Here is a 20,287-nt window from a genome sequence, read left to right as displayed (position 1 = left end):
TGTGTATCAGGACTTTCTAACCTGAGTAATTTAATCACTGAAAGTAAGAATACCACCCTCTTCTTCTACCATCTTTAATTCTGGCTTCATTTCACCTAATGAACGTGGCATGACCTTTATAAATGCTTACAATCAATTTTATCAATAAAATTTTGTCAATTTTGTCAAGAAAAAATAGAACTGCTGTGTAATTTAGTGAATTCTTGCACTGCACATGGCAGAGGACTAAAAGAAATTAAGACCATGTAGAATAAAAGTATTAGGAAAGTATGAGGTTAAAAGCATCAGCTTTTATTTATTCTTAAAAGAAAAATACATGAACCTCAGTCATCTCACACGAAGATCTGTTCTGCTCAACAACAGTAAAGCTCTCCATCGTTTCTGTGTGGCAGCTCCATAACTGAAGGGCTGTCAGTGTAGAATCGGGTATGTGGGTATATGCCCTGCCCTTTGTACACAGGCCGGTTAGCTCAGTTGGTTAGAGCGTGGTGCTAATAACACCAAGGTTGCGGGTTCGATCACCGTATGGGCCACACCCACTTTTGGACTTAAACTAACAAACAAGTGAGGTCAAGAGTACCTGCTAGTTAGAGAAGGCCAGAGAAGGCTGGCCAAAAGTGACCAAACCCCTGGCCCTTTTGCCCAATTAGTTAGGTAAAGATTAAAACAGACAAGGGTGAAAGCAGGTTAAAAACTATGGTCAAGTGTGTTTTTCTAAAGCCGATGGCTTTAAGAACGGTCACTATCAAGCTGGCGTTCTGCTTGTTACTCTTGAACTTTAAGAAGGTGCTCAGCTTCCAGTACTTTTGCACAAGAATGTGTTTTCAACTTTCTACCAGCTACCTAGAGAGGCGTGATGGCCAAGTGGTAAGGCGTTGGTCTTGTAAACCGAAGATCACGGGTTCAATCCCCGTTCGTGCTTTTAACATGCATGCTCTCATTTTAAAACATGACCAATATGCTCTAGTTCACATTCCCTCTAGGCTAATTTAAGAAATACAACTCATTTCCTATTTTCCCCTGCAGGTCTTATTTGCCACATTAATGCTGTGCTTCCACACCAGCACATTTCCTCTACATTGGGATGGCAGCTTAGAGGTACTGCATGTCGTGCCTGTATGAGCTCCAGAGTGTCACAATCCCTTGAAATATCCAGGTACTTAGTCAGACTCAATCACAAGCTTGTTTCAAACTTCACCCAGCTGACTGAGCAAAGGTACAGGAGTTAGATGAATTTTGGATGGGACTTTCTATTGGCTTGCATGACATGATGGAGAGTGTTTAATGTCTTTTGGAGCCAACCGGTTCAGAGAGCCAGTTCTTAACAGCTACCACAAAAGACTATGCAAGTGTGCTGTTAAATCTGCAATCCCTCACTTGACAGAGGCTAGAGATTCCTGCTCCTGGTTCTGCTCCTGGTTCTGCTTCTCTTTTTGCAAAGACTCTCGTACCCGTAGGAGTTTTACCCTGGAAGCTCAAGTTGGGGATGTAGCTCAGTGGTAGAGCGTGTGCTTCACATGTATGAGGTTCTGGGTTCAAGCCCCAACATCTCCATTCAGTAGTTTTTAATTAGGGACCATGTCTTGCCTAACGGTCTTATTCTCTACAATAGCGCTATCGAGCCAAAGCAATCCTACCGTCTTACAAAAGGGGATGTAGCTCAGTGGTAGAGCGCATGCTTTGTATGTATGAGGTCCAGGGTTCAATCCCCTGCATCTAGTTGTTACTTTTGCCCAAGGAAATTTTTCAGTGTGTGACCTTTCTTTGCTGTGCTGCCATTGCCATGGGCTAAGGCGTCGCTCTCGTAAACCAAATCTCACAGCTCATTCCAAGAGTGTGTCTTATTCGTGCTTTGTTTTTAATGTCACAGACAAAATGCTCCTTGAAACATACACTTGGCCGTTAAAGACCCAATCACAAGTTTTTTCTTTTGTAAACTTCACCTGACTGAAAGATCAACGGCTATAGCAGAGCACAAGAGAACTTAATACATCAAAGCTGTAATTCCACAGCAGCATCTTACTGCTACACAGGGATTGTAGCTTAGATTAAGCCGTTTAAATATCCGGGTAGTTGTTTCAGACCCTGTTAGAACATCAAGTTCATTTGAAGAAAATCTTGCTGCTCAGATCTTCTACTCCAGTGTCGTTTACTGAATATGAGAAAACAAGCCTTTGAATTCTTAAGTGTACACTGGGAGAGACTTAAACACACACACACTTATAATAAGTCTTCCAATTTATTAGGTATATGAAGCAGGCTTATATAGTCTGTGTCTGCATGAGAAATGTGAGCCTATGCCTAAACTTAGTTGAATTTTAATGGTGAGATAGCCCAAAGCTAAGTTAATGGTTTGGGAGCTGGGATTAGAGAACACGCAAAAAACCTATATAAATAGGTGCTATGGTTAACTATTGCTGGGATGTGTGTTGCAACTCAGAGGTCAAAGGAGAAGGACAAATGCCAAAAGTTTATGAACACTTTTTTATTCTATCTATCAGTTCCCCTTTTTCAGGCCCAAAAGGACTGATCTAAATAATCAAATTGTTTCTGGGCCTGGGAATGAGATTCTGTGAATGGAAATTTTATATTTTATTAGTTATTTGCTTTCTTAGTTCAATTAGCAGAGGTAGAAGAGACTTTTGGAAGGTTTCTTAGGTCCAGAGATATGTTGACCTTGGCATGGGCATCTTGCTTCCGTGGGAATGCATGGGTGTCAGGACTGTGTGTGCGGGGGTGCACGCGGGGTTTTGATATGGGTGCATTCTTGTGGAAGTACGCCATGTTTCTAACAAACTGACTATTCTTGTAGGATGATAAACAAGTTTGGTTTGGGAAGTTGACCTTGAGCTGGGTTGCTGAGCAGAGTTAGCCTGAAGGGGCAGTAAGCGGGGTATAAATACTGTGATAGGGCAGACAGAGTCGCCCTTTCTCTCCTGTACAGGCATGTGTGCGTTTGCATTGAGATTGGCCCTCAGCTGAGTAATAAATTGATTATTTGCTTTTATCATTATCCTGGTTGTCTGTGTCAATCTTTAAGGGTTATTTTGAATTCCCACAACACATTCAGGTCAGAAATATGTGATTATTTTAATAAGCCAAACTTAATTGACCTGCTGTGAAAGTTAGCAAGTCATGTGACCCGTGTGTACCGTCCAATGAAACATCTGTGCGTGTGTCTCTGTGGAGCAATCGTTTAGCGCGTTCGGCTGTTAACGGAAAGGTTGGTGGTTCGAGCTCACCCAGGGACAAGTGTCTTTTATTGCACAACCTGCCTGTTGATCAAATGGATAGGAGACACAACAACAATGTGTAGTCCCAATAGTGGAAATAAGTAACTGATAACATCCAGTAAACAACAGTCCTACAAGCACAAACATCCACCTGATAAGTCACCGGAGACCGGCTGTCCAAAGTGGAAAAACGTCCTTTTTGTTTCTGTAGATGTTAAATGAAGATACTCGCCCAACATGGGGCTCGAACCCACAACCCTGAGATTAAGAGTCTCATGCTCTACCGACTGAGCTAGCCAGGCTTAAGCAGCATGTCAGAACAGACAGCTCATCGATCAGACCATCAGAGAGATGTAGGTTTAATTCACTAACATCACGACCAGATTAAGAACTAATTCACAGTTTACAAACAAACTAAATTTAGAATAAACAACAGACACAGACTTACTGTCACTGTATTGTATTATAGTGTTAAATTGTAGCGTATTTTAATGAGATTATGCTTTAATGCTGTATTTTCTTAAATTTATTTAATCCAGCACAATGGTTAAACTGCACAACCCAACAAGTTAAAATAACCCATCATGTGTTCTGTCCAATATTTACACAGTGCTGGTTGCCAAATAACACATTTTCACCTGCATTCAGACTTTTCTTTCCTGTATACCAATGCAGGCCATTGCAGGTTTACAACATGTTACAAAAACACTTGGGACACTTTATTTTTGCTTTCTTAATCTTGTCACATTGTATTGAAACTAAAATAAATAAATAAAAACTTAAAATTTAAAAGCAAGTGTTTAGGTTCATTCATCATCTTAACACATATTACAAACTAATCAAGCTCGGCAAATTTCAGACATTGTTCACATAAACAAAAATCTCAGTTGGAAGCACAAGGTGATTCATTTATTTATAGACGGTGCTGTTTATGGTTTTACACTTAAAAACATGAACAGTTGAAAAATAACAACAAACATGACAACTATTCTGCCCCTGCTCGTGTGTGTGTGGCTACAAGCTCGACAGATAGACAACAGGTTTCCCAAGAAAAGCCGGACACCAAAATTCTCCTCAAAGCTTTACTTAAGACTCACTGTAAAACTGTAAAGCAGACATACAAAATGTGTCTTAGTTACATTTGTTTCCTGAGTGCATTTACATGACACTGTACATTAAAATGAATAGAACCCGAATCGTTAGCTTAAAGCTAACTTCTATGGAAAAACCCATATAGATGCTAGCGGTTAGCATTTACAAAGATTTAGAACTTATTTTCTTACATTAACCAAGGTTTACATCAGAGATAGTCTAAGCATAAAGCTATACAGCAACTGAACATAAAAATACTCACAGGCAAATGTTTTCCTGGCCATATAATGCAGAGCAAGAAAACCGCAACTGATTAGTTTTCTCATACAGTATAAAACTACCTACGGGAACAGTGAAGGTACAAATGAACTCTAATGCGATAAATCCTGACCACTAGGGGTCTCCCTTTGCCCAATGTAAATAACAGAACATCACACTCCCCGTCTGTTATAATGATTTATAACACTATTCCCCCTTTATAAGTAGAATAACCTCTGAGACGGGCCTAGAATAAACCTTCTGAATACACTTTCTGACTACCTTTACGTCCACTTTACGGACTTTAGAGTCTTTGCTGGGAATGGCGTTCACAACCACTCCAACAGGCCACTCGTTTCTCTTGACTTGAGTATCTTTAAGAAGCACAACATCTCCTTCTGACAGGTTTGGCTTGTCCACGTGCCACTTTCGCCTTGGTTGAAGTGAAGGCAGATACTCTTGACGCCAGCGTTTCCAGAATGCATCAGCCAGAGCCTGGACCTGCTTCCACTGCTTGCTGTAGAGGTCTTTGAGTTTGTACTCTCCTGGTGGTGGTGACACTGGATCAATCTTTTGAGTCAAGAGCATAGCAGGTGTCAAAACAGTGGGCATGTCTGGATCAGAAGAGATGGGAATTAGCGGTCTGGCATTCATGATGGCCATAACTTCGGACATGAGTGTGACCAGAACCTCATGAGTCAGATGGACTGTTTTTGTCTTAAGCAGCAGGGCATCCAGTATTCTATGAGCGACACCTATCATACACTCCCACACTCCACCCATGTGTGAGGAGTGGGGAGGGTTGAATGTCCATGAGCTGCCTCGGTCTTGAAGATAAGTTGCCAGTTCAGGGTCTTCGGGGTTTATTTTAAGCTCCTTGCATGCCCCGACGAAGTTCGTTCCTCTGTCAGAATGGAAGTGATGGACAGGACCACGGACAGCTGTGAATCTTCTCAATGCATTTACAAAGCTTGAGGAAGACAGAGATTCAAGCACTTCAATGTGCACAGCTCTGGAAACTAGGCATGTGAAGATGACTGCCCAGCATTTATCCTCTGCAATGCCACCTCGAGTTCGTCTTGCACTGATGATCCATGGGCCAAATACGTAGACACCTACGGAGGGCCTGGGTTGAGTCGTTCAGCAGGTAAGTTTGAAATTTTTTGTTCTTCCATTCTTCCTCTTAACTTATTACAGGTCACACATTTATGTATGATGTTTGACACTAGCCTTTTGCCTCCAATCAGCCACAGACCAGCAGAACGAACAGCACCTTCTGTCAGACTCCTGCCCTGATGTGCGACCTGTTCATGGTAATGCCTTACCAATAATGTAGCTGTGTGGTGCTTCTTGGGAACAATTATCGGGTGTTTCTCTTCCCAGGGTATGTCAGCCAATGGGATGCGCCCTCCAACTCTCATCAGGCCATCTGCATCCACAATGGGGTTCAGCTTCCTCAGAAGACTGGACTTAGGGATGGCATCACCCCTGGAAAGACATTTAAACTCTTCTGCAAACACATCATGTTGGGCATTTCTTATTATTACCAGTTTTGCTTGTGTCAGTGCATCTGTTTTGCTGTTCGAACTTTTCAGACAGCTTCTGACCTTGAGTATGAGCTTGGCTATAGCCCTACTGAGTGTCCTCCAACTGGAGAAGTGTTCAAATCGGTGTGACCCCAACTCACTTTCAGAGGCATTGGTTGTGAAAGCTGTAACCTGCTGTGGGTGTATATCTTTGTCTGCGTCAGGGTCTATGAGCTCAAAAGTCTGTAGTTGTGAGCAGTCTCTGGACAAGAAAGCTGGGCCTTTAAACCAGTTGGTGTCTTTCAACACAGCTGCTGGCACTGAGCGGGTCCCATAGTCTGCAGGGTTGTGTTCTGTGCTGACAAAGTGCCACTGTTCAGGGCTTGTGGACCTCCTGATGCGGGCAACTCTGTTGGCTATGTATACATAAAATCTTCTACTTGTGTTGTGAATGTAGCCCAAAACAATCCGACTGTCAGTGTAGAGTGTGGTCTTGTGGATGTCTATGTCCAGTTCGTCAGTGATCAAGTCTGCCATTTCAGTGGCCAAGACAGCAGCACAAAGTTCCAATCGTGGAATGGTGTGAGGACGGTGTGGGGCCAGCTTTGACTTGCCCATGAGGAATCAATTGTAACTGTTTCCCTCCATGTCCGTTGCTTTGAGGTAGGCCACTGCTGATATGGCCATAGTGGATGCATCAGAGAAGACACAGAGTTCTCTGTGTCTTGCGGAGTGCAGAGAAATGGGCACATAGGCTCTGTTTATCTGAAGCTGTTCAAGATCACAGAGTGAGTCAGTCCACAGTCTCCACTGTTCTTCCTTCGGCGCTGGTAGAGGATCATCCCATTCAGCTTGTTCGGTAGACAGCTCTCTGACCAAAGCCTTTCCTTGGATAGTTACAGGTGACACAAGATTCCCCTTCTAGTGAATGGCTTCCGTTCTCTGGAAACATGGAAGGTGAAAGTGTCAGACTGTAGGTTCCAGATAAGACCTAGACTCCGTTGTAGTGGCAAGGGGTCTACGGTTAACTCCAAATCCACTAGGTTTTCGGCCCTCTCTTCAGGGGGAAAGGCATCCATCACGGCCTGGCTGTTGGATGCTATTTTGTGTAACTTGATGCTTGACTCTGCTAACATTTCCTTTGTTCTTTTCAGGACCGAGATGGCTTCACCTTCAGTGGGAAAAGAGGAAAGCCCATCATCAACATAGAAGTTCCTTATGATGAATTCTTTAGCTTCAGCACCATGTTCTTTCTCAACATGCAGGCCTGCTTTTCTCAGGCCATATATGGCTACTGCAGGGGAGGGAGAATTTCCAAACACATGCACTTTCATGTGATACTCAGTGATACGCTTGCTTGGGTTGTTATCTTCAAACCACAAAAATCTCAGAAAATCGCGATGTTCTTCCTGGACAATGAAGCAATAATACATCTGTTGAATATCAGCTGTCATGGCTAAGGGCTCTTTGCGGAAACGCATGAGGACACCCAGTAAGGTATTGTTCATGTCAGGCCCTCGTAGAAGAACATCGTTGAGGGAAAGGCCCTCGTGTTTGGCGCTAGAGTCAAACACCACACAGATCTGGTCTTTTTTCTGTGGGTGATAGACACTGAAGTACCAGCGTAAGTACCAGCGTTCTTATTGTGGTGTCAGCACTGGAGAAGGCTCTGCTTGGTCTGCGTCAAACATAGCTTGCATAAATTTGAAGAAATGTTCCTTCATGCCTTGTTTCTTTACCAGCATACGGCACAGGGACGTAAGACAATTGATGACGTGTTGTATGTTGTTGGGTAGACGGGGCCTGTTTGGCCTGAAGGGCAGAGGTGCTACCCAACAGCTTGCTTCATCCAAGTAAACCTCTCTTTCCATGAGGTCAAGGAAAAGCTCATCCTCAATAGACATGCCAAGCCTGTCATCATGCTGTGTTTTTTGAAACACATTTCTGCTCAGGCTGTCTACCTCGTTATTGTGACTGAATGCAGAGACACTTGGGAAGCTGTGAGGAGGTTCAAGGCCTCCAATCTTTTCTTTTACGACTAAGCCGCTGGTGCATGGGCTGAGAATGGAGTGTCGCCCACACACCAGCGCACTGGTTCTGAAGACGCTGACCCCGGTTGTCCGGTGAGTTCGTCCCAGGCACACGTCTCCGATAATTACCCATCCAAGGTCGAGCCGCTGGGCGAACGGTGCGCTGAGAGGGCCGTTACACTGTTCTCGAACCTTGTGCACCTGGATCAAGTGTGAAGTTGTGAAGTCCAGGTGGCTTGTCCTTGTGACGAGTGATGTGGGGCTAATTCAGTAAACTCATGATCACTGATTTCACTGATACCACCCTGATTCCTGCAGCTCTGAACACCATTGTCCATGGTAGGCTGGCGCACTGGTGAATGTGAGGTCATAGGTGGTTTTACATCAGGAGGTGAGGCTGTGAATGAGTTTAATGTGTTGGCTGTTACACTCTGATAGAACTGGCGACCCGGCTGTTGAACAGGCATCTGCACTGCAGCATTTTCACCATGTAGTTCAGCTGGGGTCTGAGGCAGCATGCTGTTTTTTCTCTACTGAGGTGGGCTCATTTGTTCATATTCTTCGGCAGCTGCCTCTAGTATTTCAGCTTCTGCTTGCGCAGCTGCAGCCGCTTTTTCCATTCTCAATTCATGCAAGTTAGCTTGAATTATAGCTTGCTGCTTTAACATCTCTGCTTCATGTTTAGCGAACGCCAGCTCTGCACGAGTAGCTTTGGCTTTAGCACGTGCTTTCAAGGCGAGAGAGCTAGCTACAGAAAGTTTGCTGGTTCGTGAGCAGCTGGATATTTGTGATCGCGTTTGCAATTCCACAAAATCCATATCTTTTTTGTTCGGTGTCATGATGATTGCTTGAGTTCGTTTTCTACTCACAGGTTGGAGGATCGATGGCCGTTGGAAAACATTTGTCTTTTTACTATTCTGCCCCTGCTCGCGTGTGTGTGTGGCTACAAGCTCGACAGACAGACAACAGGTTTCCCAAGAAAAGCTGGACGCCGAAATTCTTCTCAAAGCTTTACTTAAGACTCACTGTGAAACTGTAAAGCAGACATACAAAATACGTCTTAGTTACATTTGTTTCCTGAGTGCATTTACATGACACTGTACATTAAAATGAATAGAACCCGAATCGTTAGCTTAAAGCTAACTTCTATGGAAAAAACCATATAGATGCTAGCGGTTAGCATTTACAAATTACTCAAGAGATTTAGAACTTATTTTCATCCATTAACCAAGGTTTACATCAGAGATAGTCTAAGTATAAAGTTATACAGCAACTGAACATAAAAACACTCACAGGCAAATGTTTTCCTGGCCATATAATGTAGAGCAAGAAAACTGCAACCGATCAGTCTCCTCATACAGTATAAAACTACCCACGGGAACAGTAAAGGTACAAATGAACTCTACTGCGATAAATCCTGACCACTAGGGGTCTCCCTTGCCCAATGTAAATAACAGAACATCACAAATAGTTTAACCTAAAGATTTATACTTTTATTATTACTATTTACTTATTACTGTTTACTGTGTAATTAATTACCTATTAATTACACAGTATAATTCATTCATTGCTAACCATTTCTCCCCAACACTCACTTCACTATATTTGATATTTTTATTTTTAGCTTGTTTGGTACAATCTGATGAGTCACACTTGTGTCTAAGTGCTGATAAATGACCAAAGCGGCTCCAAAACTGTGTGCATCATTTCTGTAAAATGTGAATGCGCTGGTGTTTTTTGAGATTACTCTGTCTATTAAAACTCTTTCCACACTGTGAGCACTGATATGGTTTCTCTCCAGTGTGAATGCGCTTGTGTGTTTTGAGATCACTCTGTGTATTAAAACTCTTTCCACACTAAGAGCACTGATATGGTTTCTCTTCACGTGTGAATGCGCTGGTGTATTTTAAGCTCACTCTTTGTATTAAAACTCTTTCCACATTGTGAGCACTGATACGGTTTCTCTCTAGTGTGAATGCGCTGGTGTTCTTTGAGATACTCCTGTCTGTTAAAACTCATTCCACACTGTGAGCACTGATACGGTTTATTACTCTGTATATTAAAACTCTTTCCACACTGAGCACTGATATGGTCTCTCCAGTGTAAAAGCGCGGGTGTATTTTAAGCTCACTCTTCTTATTAAAACTCTTTCCAAACTGTGAGCACTGATACGGTTTCTCTCTAGTGTGAATGCGCTGGTGTCTTTTCAGAACGCTTTGATGATTAAAACTCTTCCCACACTGTGAGCACTGATATGGTTTTTCTCCAGTGTGAATGCGCTGGTGTATTTTGAGATGACTCTGTGTATTAAAACTCTTTCCACACTGTGAGCACTGATACGGTTTCTCTCCAGTGTGAATGCGCTGGTGTATTTTGAGATGACTCTGTGTATTAAAACTCTTTCCACACTGTGAGCACTGATACGGTTTCTCTCCAGTGTGAATGCGCTGGCGCATTTTGAGATGACTCTGTGTATTAAAACTCTTTCCACACTGTGAGCACTGATATGGTTTCTCTCCAGTGTGAAAGCGCTGGTGTATTTTGAGCACACTCTGTGTAATAAAACTATTTCCACACTGTGAGCAGGAATACGGTTTCTCTCCAGTGTGAATGCGCTGGTGCATTTTGAGCACACTCTGTTGATTATAACTCTTCCCACACTGTGAGCACTGATATGGTTTCTCACCAGTGTGAATGAACTGGTGTCTTTTGAGAGCACTCGGGAACCTGAAGCTCTTCCCGCACTGTGAGCAGACGTTTCCTTCTTCCTTTGTGGGACTGAGAGAGGCGTTAATGCTGACAGTACCAGAGGACGTTTGCTGATTACTGGAGCTTCTGGTGGGCGTCAGATCCTCATGTTCAGTCTTAATCTTCACCAGAGTCTCATATTTATCATGGTTGCAGCTCTTGATGTGATTGTGGAGCTGATTTTGGGTTGTAGAGGAACATGGACACGAGGAGCAGCAGAAATCCTTGTTCAGTTCTGAAGCAGATTTATTTTATAAATGTATTTGATTATTTATCATGTTATAAATGTATATTATTATTTATAATGTTATAAATGTATTTATTATTTATAATGTTATACATGTATTTGATTATTTATAATGTTATACATGTATTTGATTATTTATAATGTTATAAATGTATGTGATTATTTATAATGTTATAAATGTATTTGATTATTTATAATGTTATAAATGTATTTGATTATTTATAATGTTATAAATGTATTTGATTATTTATAATGTTATAAATGTATTTGATTATTTATAATGTTATACATTTATTTGATTATTTATAATGTTATAAATGTATTTGATTATTTATAATGTTATAAATGTATATTATTACTTATAATGTTATAAATGTATTTATTATTTATAATGTTATACATGTATTTGATTATTTATAATGTTATAAATGTATTTGATTATTTATAATGTTATAAATGTATGTGATTATTTATAATGTTATAAATGTATTTGATTATTTTCTGCTTCAGAACTGAACAAGGATTTCTGCTGCTCCTCGTGTCCACGTTCCTCTACAACCCAAAATCAGCTCCACAATCACATCAAGAGCTGCAACCATGATAAATATGAGACTCTGGTGAAGATTAAGACTGAACATGAGGATCTGACGCCCACCAGAAGCTCCAGTAATCAGCAAACGTCCTCTGGTACTGTCAGCATTAACACCTCTCTCAGTCCCACACAGGAAGAAGGAAACGTCTGCTCACAGTGTGGGAAGAGCTTCAAGTTCCAGTGTGATCTCAAAATACACCAGCGCATTCACACAGGGGAGAAACCGTATCAGTGCTCACAGTGTGGGAAGAGTTTTAGTCATCAGAGTGTTCTCAGAAGGCACCAGCACATTCACACTGGAGTAAAGCCGTATCAGTGCTTACAGTGTGAGAAGAGTTTCAATACAAAGAGTGATCTCAAAATACACCAGCGCATTCACACTGGAGAGAAACCATATCAGTGCTCACAGTGTGGGAGGAGTTTTTATACACAGTCTAGTCTCAAAATACACCAGCGCATTCACACTGGAGAGAAACCATATCAGTGTTCACACTGTGGAAAAAGTTTTATTCAACAGATTAATCTCAAAACACACCAGCACATTCACACTGGAGAGAAACCGTATCAGTGCTCACAGTGTGGAAAGAGTTTTAATAGACAGAGTGATCTGAAAACACACCAGCGCATTCACACTGGAGATAAACCGTATCAGTGCTCACAGTGTGGGAAGAGTTTTAATCAACAGAGTTCTCTCAAAAGACACCAGCGCATTCACACTGGAGAGAAACCGTTTCAGTGCTCACAGTGTGGGAAGAGTTTTAATGCAAAGAGTGAGCTTAAAATACACTTGCGCATTCATAGTGGAGAGAAACCATATCAGTGCTCACAGTGTGGGAAGAGTTTTAATACACAGAGTAATCTCAAAATACACCAGCGCATTCACATTGGAGAGAAACCGTATCAGTGCTCACAATGTGGAAAAAGTTTTATTCAACAGAGTCATCTCAAAAAACACCAGCGCATTCACACTGGAGATAAACCGTATCAGTGCTCACAGTGTGGGAAGAGTTTTAATCAACAGAGTTCTCTCAAATTAAGGCCTTTTTTTAAGATAAACGAATTTAAGACTTTTTAAGACTCTTTAAGGATCCGCAGACACCCTGGGTACAATCTGATGAGTCACACTTGTGTCTAAGTGCTGATAAATGAGCAAAGCAGCTCCAACACTGTGAGCATCATTTCTGTAAAATGTGAATGCGCTGGTGTTTTTTGAGACTACTCTGTATATTAAAACTCTTTCCACACTGTAAGCACTGATACTGTTTCTCTACAGTGTGAATGCGCTGGTGTGTTTTGAGAGCACTCTGTTGATTAAAACTCTGTCCACACTGTGAGCACTGATACGATTTCTCTCCAGTGTGAATGCGCTGGTGTTTTTTGAGACTACTCTGTATATTAAAACTCTTTCCACACTGTGAGCACTGATACTGTTTCTCTCCAGTGTGAATGCACTTGTGTGTTTTGAGAGCACTCTGTTGATTAAAACTCTTTCCACACTGAGAGCACTGATACGGTTTCTCTCCAGTGTGAATGCGCTGGTGGGTTTTGAGATTACTCTGTGTAATAAAACTCTTCCCACACTGTGAGCACTGATATGGTTTCTCTCCAGTGTGAATGCGCTGGTGTGATTTCAGATGACTCTGTTGATTAAAACTCTTCACACACTGTGAGCACTGATACGGTTTCTCTCCAGTGTGAATGCGCTGGTGAATGATAAGTTTGCTCTGTGTATAAAAACTCTTTCCACACTGTAAACACTGATACGGTTTCTCCCCACTGTGAATGTGCTGGTGTATCTTAAGCTCACTCATTATATTAAAACTCTTCCCACACAGTGAGCACTGATACGGTTTTTCTCCACTGTGAATGCGCTGGTGTATTTTAAGCTCACTCATTATATTAAAACTCTTCCCACACTGTGAGCACTGATATGGTTTCTCTCCAGTGTGAATGTGCTGGTGTCTTTTGAAAGCATTCTGTTGATTAAAACTCTTCCCACACTGTGAGCACTGATACGGTTTCTCTCCAGTGTGAATGCGCTGGTGTTTTTTGAGATTACTCTGTATATTAAAACTCTTTCCACACTGTGAGCATTGATACGGTTTCTCTCCAGTGTGAATGCGCTGGTGTTTTTTCAGATCACTCTGTCCATTAAAACTCTTTCCACACTGTGAGCACTGATACGGTTTCACTCCAGTGTGAATGCGCTGGTGTTTTTGAAGATTACTCTGTTGATTAAAACTCTTTCTACACTGTGAGCACTGATACGGTTTCTCTCCAGTGTGAATGCGCTGGTGTTTTTTCAGATCACTCTGTCCATTAAAACTCTTTCCACACTGTGAGCACTGATACAGTTTCACTCCAGTGTGAATGCGCTGGTGTATTTTAAGCTCACTCTTTGTATTAAAACTCTTTCCACACTGTGAGCACTGATACAGTGTCACTCCAGTGTGAATGCGCTGGTGTCTTTTCAGATCACTCTGTCCATTAAAACTCTTTCCACACTGTGAGCACTGATATAGTTTCTCTCCACTGTGAATGCGCTGGTGTATTTTAAGCTCACTCTTTGTATTAAAACTCTTTCCACACTGTGAGCACTGATACGGTTTCTCTCCAGTGTGAATGCGCTGGTGTATTTTGAGATGACACTGGTACCTGAAGCTCTTCCCACACTGTGAGCAAACGTTTCCTTCTTCCTGTGTGGGACTGAGAGAGGTGTTAATGCTGACAGTACCAGAGGACGTTTGCTGATTACTGGAGCTTCTGGTGGGCGTCAGATCCTCATGTTCAGTCTTAATCTTCACCAGAGTCTCATATTTATCATGGTTGCAGCTCTTGATGTGATTGTGGAGCTGATTTTGGGTTGTAGAGGAACGTGGACACGAGGAGCAGCAGAAATCCTTGTTCAGTTCTGAAGCAGAAAATAATCAAATACATTTATAACATTATAAATAATCAAATACATTTATAACATTATAAATAATCAAATACATTTATAACATTATAAATAATCAAATACATTTATAACATTATAAATAATCAAATACATTTATAACATTATAAATAATCAAATACATTTATAACATTATAAAAAATCAAATACATTTATAACATTATAAAGAATCAAATACATTTATAACATTATAAAGAATCAAATACATTTATAACATTATAAAGAATCAAATACATTTATAACATTATAAAGAATCAAATACATTTATAACATTATAAATAATCAAATACATTTATAACATTATAAAGAATCAAATACATTTATAACATTATAAAGAATCAAATACATTTATAACATTATAAATAATCAAATACATTTATAACATTATAAAGAATCAAATACATTTATAACATTATAAAGAATCAAATACATTTATAACATTATAAATAATCAAATACATTTATAACATTATAAATAATAAATACTGTTAAATAAATTGTTAAACTGAGATCTGATGCTAAAGTCCTGTAATGTGATTCATCCTGCATTCATCATTTCCTGCTCACACTGATCTGCATGAGCACAATACAAGCTTTCACTGTATGATGCTTCATCCCAGGTTCCTCTGATTCTATTCAATCCAAATCATATTTTACTCAAGATAAAAAATATCTTACTGAGTTCATCTTTATCTTCAGGTTCTTCCTTCTTCACAGGCTTCATCTGGAAACCTCCACACTGTTGGTCCTCTGGGGTGAGGTGTTCCTCAGAGGTGACGTGTTCCACAGGGATTAAAGATCCTTCACCTGAAATTTCTTTGTTTTGTGAAAGAAAAAAAATAAGTTTGTTATTGTTGGTAGTAACGACCAACTTCTTTATTAAGCACTTAAGTTAGAACTAACAGACACGTACTTCTATACTATCTGTCAAAAACACGACCTATAAACCTTTGTTCAAACAGGGTTTCAGCAGATTTAATAATAATAATACAACCCTAAATCAGAAAAAGTTGGGACAGTATGGAAAAAGTAAATAATAATATAAACACAGACTTTGACTTTCATTTGATGTCAGACAGGATGAAGCTGAGATGTTTCATCTTTTATCTGCTCAACTTCATTTCATTTATTAATAAACACCCATTCCTGCGTTTCAGGCCTGTAACACTTTCTAAAAAAAGGAGGAGAGTTAAGATCTGGATGGAAGGTGCAGACTCATCTCTCCAGGACCATCAGCACAAACAGTCACGTATATATTGAATATATCAGCTTATATACTCGACTTTATTTCTTCTCATTCATTACCCAATCATTCAGCCACTTGTATTCACCCGACATTACTCTGTAATTATATACTAGTGTAAACATGGTACAGTCAGCATGATCTGTTTAATCTTCTTTATCTTCTGTCTCCTCATTTCACTCACCTGCTCACTTCTGCACTAAAAATACAAAAATATTACAAGACATTCAGACACGAGCAAATGAGGAGAAATGATTTTGCTCAAGTCTTACTGAGTTCATCTTTATCTTCAGGTTCTTCTTTCTTCACAGGCTTCATCTGGAAGCCTCCACACTGTTGGTCCTCTGAGAAGAGCAGTTCCACAGAAGCCACAAGTTCTGCAGGGATTAAAGTGACTTCACCTGAAATTCATCAATATGAGAAGAAGAATCTCAACAACTGGAGGAAACTGAAGGTTGTGGGTTTGGTTCCTAATAGGGATGTCCCGATCCGATCTCACAGATCGGGATCGGGGCCGATCAAGGCATTTTTAACTGATTGGAAATCGGCTTTAGTAATGCCAATCATAACCCGATCTTTTGTTTTACGTCAGCATGTCCGCTGTGTGGAAATACTTTAAATTGGAAAGTGAAACGAGTCCAACAGCGGTGTAATGTCTGTAATGCGAGCGTTTCACGAGGCGGTAGGAGCAGAGCTGCGTTCATTACTGTAGAATTTTACTGTTTATATGGTGTGTGAGTCGAGGATCACTCCGGTTTACAAAACAATAACTTTTCATCCGAGTATGAAAACTTCAGGACCATAACATACAGCTTTTACGAGTTTACGTGTTACAAGACTGAACGACATCTCAGTATCAAGCTCTCTGATTGGCTTAGTTATGTAACCGAGCGTCGTAGTGATGCACTCGCTTAATAAAGAAATAAAATACACGGTATATTCACAAATTGTCGGGAGCAAAACACTTTATTAACTTATTCTGTTCCAAATAGCGGACAGCCAGAGCCGAGCACGCTATCCCATGCACTATGGAAGCCCCAAAGGGTCAAAACACACTCACTTTGCGTAGACCGGTCCATCAAACCATTGTCACAATACAAGCACTTTAAGAACTGGCTTTCCTTCATAACAAAAGAGCCTTTCCATTTTATTTTGGTATTCAGGTTTTACTGTAATGCTGTTAAGTAACTTATTTGTTTTTTTTATATTCAAGTTAAGCTGCTACACCACTTGTGAGTGGAGATTTTTGTTCATTTTTAGTGCATCACTGCATTAAACAGAATTATGTTCTTTGAATATAAAGTTCAAAGTGAAACTGTAATTATCTCACTTCATTTTCACTACAATGCTGCACTAGGTTTGTTTACTTTTATTTTGTAAAAGAACATTAAGCAATAGTTTGGATGCAGGCAATTTTTTTCCTACAGCACTGCAGAGCTATTCAGTTGTTAGACATGTACATTGGATTAATTTGAATAACTGTAATGTACTTGAAGTGTGCACTGTGTAAACAGTATTATCTAGTTCTTATCTAGACAATATCTAGAAAATACAAGTATCGGTTTGAGAATCGGTATCGGATCGGGATCAAAATTAAAGATCGGGATCGGGATCAAGAACAAAAAAATTTGATCGGGACATCCCTAGTTCCTAATCATAAATAAATCCTAGTTAGATTAAAACTTAAATCCAGACTGGAGTGTAGCAGCTGTACTGTACTACTGTACTGTACTACACTAAACTGTACCATACTGTACTGTATAATACTGTACTGTACCACACTGTCTGGTGAAAAAGTGGCATCATGCTCTATATTTACTTACAGAAAAAATCATCATCATCATCATCATCCTCCTTTTGTATTATTTTCTTCTGGAATTCTTCATATTGTAGATCCACAGGGGTGACGTCTCCCTCTTCTGCTGACTGCATTATTAAAGATCTAATAGACAGACAGACAGACTATTCAACTATAAACAAAGTTCAACTATAAACAAAGTTCAACTATAAACAAAGTTCAACTATAAACAAAGTTCAACTATAAACAAATTTCAACTATAAACAAAGTTCACCTATAAACAAATTTCAACTGTAAACAAAGTTCACCTATAAACAAATTTCAACTATAAACAAAGTTCAACTATAAACAAATTTCAACTATAAACAAAGTTCAGCTATAAACAAGGTTTAAAAATATGACGTGTTTATATAAAACTGTGAGATTTAATCATGAAGAAACTCAATCAGTTCCGCTCAATTGATTCATTTTGCTGGATCGGTTCAATGAATCGGTTCATTAGTACTGAATCATGTGTGATGCTAACAGTTAGCGGAGCAGCTAATAGTTTGTGTGTTTAAATAAAACTGGAGTTAAAGCTCCTCAAATCCTCACAGTGATGTTTTATTATGAACTCTAGTTTTATTATTAATTAGAATGTGGTTATAATGAAATATAAGGGTTATAATTAAATACATATTTTACTTACAGATGAGGCTCTACAGTACAAACACAGCAGCTTCTTGTTCTTCTTATGATGTTTAATGGCGGTTGGCAGAACAACTTAAGACGCACCAGCGTCACCAACTGGACTGGAGTTGAACAGCAGCTTAGCAGTAAAACATCTCCATTAGCACATCTGGATTAGTGGTGTGCAATACTGCAAAATTTGATATCGATCCGATACCAAGTAAATACAGGGCCAGTATCGCCGATATCGATCCGATACTGATACTTTGTACTTACTTTCATGTAGGGAAGAGCAGTGTATCATGATTTATGAGGTGAATGTATCATCAATTTGCTTTGACTAATAAATGATTTTGTGTTAATTAGTTCATCATGTGCAGTGAAAACCCACTACAGTTTATAGGTGAATAAAAAGTAATTTTATTAATGTAATAAACTAATGAAGTCTGGGGGTTTTGTTGAGAAACAATTATATAATAAGAAACATAATTCCCCCTCTCATTGTACACTCTTGCTTTTTGTAAAATAAAGTACAGAAAAAGTTCCGGGAGTCTCCAGCATATACATAGCGGCTTCCTGATTCCCACAAGTCAGATAAAATCTCCTGGAATCTACAACGAGCGGCCAAGAACGACACACACACACATACGCACACACACACATGAAGGAGACAGACTTTTTTACTACGACTGCGTATTAAACCGTTATCTGATATACAATCTAGCGCACTGTGTAGGGAACATAAATCAATTGTCTAATATCCTGTCTAGTGCAATAAGAAGGGAACATAAATTTATGATCAAATATACAATCTAGTGCACTATGTAGGGAACATAATTAATTATGTAATACAGTATCTAGTGAACTGTGTAGGGAAAATAAACCAATTGTCTAATTCACTATCTAGTGCACTACGTAGTGCACTATGTAAGGAACATAAATCCGTTATCTGATATACAATTTAGTGCACTATGTAGGGAACATAAATTCATATCTAAAATACTATCTACGTAGTGCACTATGTAGGGAAGCGACTCCTTCAGCTTCCAACTGCTTGGATTGCTGAGTACTATCAACTTAGTGAATCGACTCTTTCGAATCTATTCCTGTCCTTCGACTTAAAGAATCATTTACATTTACTGTACTTTTTCAGCATTTAGCAGACACTTTTATCCAAAGCGACTTACAGCTGTGACAGTATACAGGCTAAGCAATTGAGGGTTAAGGGCTTTGCTCAAGGGCCCAACAGTTGCTACCTGGCAGAGGTGAGGCTTGAACCGGCAACCTTCTGATAACTAGTCCAGTACCTTAACCACTAGGCTACAGCTGCCTATTTGCCGTTTGATTCATTTGAACGTGCAGACTCACTCGCTCTCCCGCTGTGAGCTTCTCAAACTAGAGGTGGGTGATACCGGGAATTTTGGTATCGATCCGATACCAAGTAAATGCAGGGCCAGTATCGCCGATATCGATACCGATACTTTTTAATATTTAAGCTTCATAGATCGAAAGGATCCAAAAGACCTAGGATAGAATTACGCCAAACATTGTACGTGACAACAAAATACTTTATTATCACAATCAACATTTTTGTTTAGAAACAATGGAACAGTAACAAAACAAGGTTTGCCTTAACATTAGGAAAATAAATCTTTTTTGAGGTAGAAAAGGATAAACCACAATACAAAAATAAAATAAAAATTCTCCCCTCACTAGACATCTTTTCTAGTTCTTTCTTTCTGTGTTTCTTTTTTCAAATAGAATTGTTCTTAGGAAAAACAATAAAAAATAAGGAATTTTCTTCCTTTCAGTGCAATTCAGTTTTTTCTTAAATAAACAGAGTGTAAAAAAATATCACTCAACACAACTTAAAACAAAATCTCCTGAGGTAGAGGGCTG

At 39.8% G+C, this 20,287-nt stretch overlaps 2 non-coding genes and 1 pseudogene across 2 annotated transcripts; all 3 read left to right on the top strand.

Moving 5' to 3' along the window:
- The window catches only part of LOC134325914 (zinc finger protein 208-like), a 202,452-nt pseudogene that overhangs the window by 91,172 nt on the left and 90,993 nt on the right, over positions 1-20,287 (top strand).
- Positions 851-922, top strand: trnat-ugu (transfer RNA threonine (anticodon UGU)). The gene has a single exon. It is a non-coding gene; the product is annotated as a tRNA-Thr (tRNA).
- On the top strand, positions 1,650-1,723 carry trnat-ugu (transfer RNA threonine (anticodon UGU)). Its single transcript has one exon. It is a non-coding gene; the product is annotated as a tRNA-Thr (tRNA).

This window comes from Trichomycterus rosablanca, chromosome 14 (genome assembly GCF_030014385.1).
Source record: "Trichomycterus rosablanca isolate fTriRos1 chromosome 14, fTriRos1.hap1, whole genome shotgun sequence".
NCBI classification, from domain to species: domain Eukaryota; kingdom Metazoa; phylum Chordata; class Actinopteri; order Siluriformes; family Trichomycteridae; genus Trichomycterus; species Trichomycterus rosablanca.
This window is presented reverse-complemented; position numbering and strand designations above follow the sequence as displayed.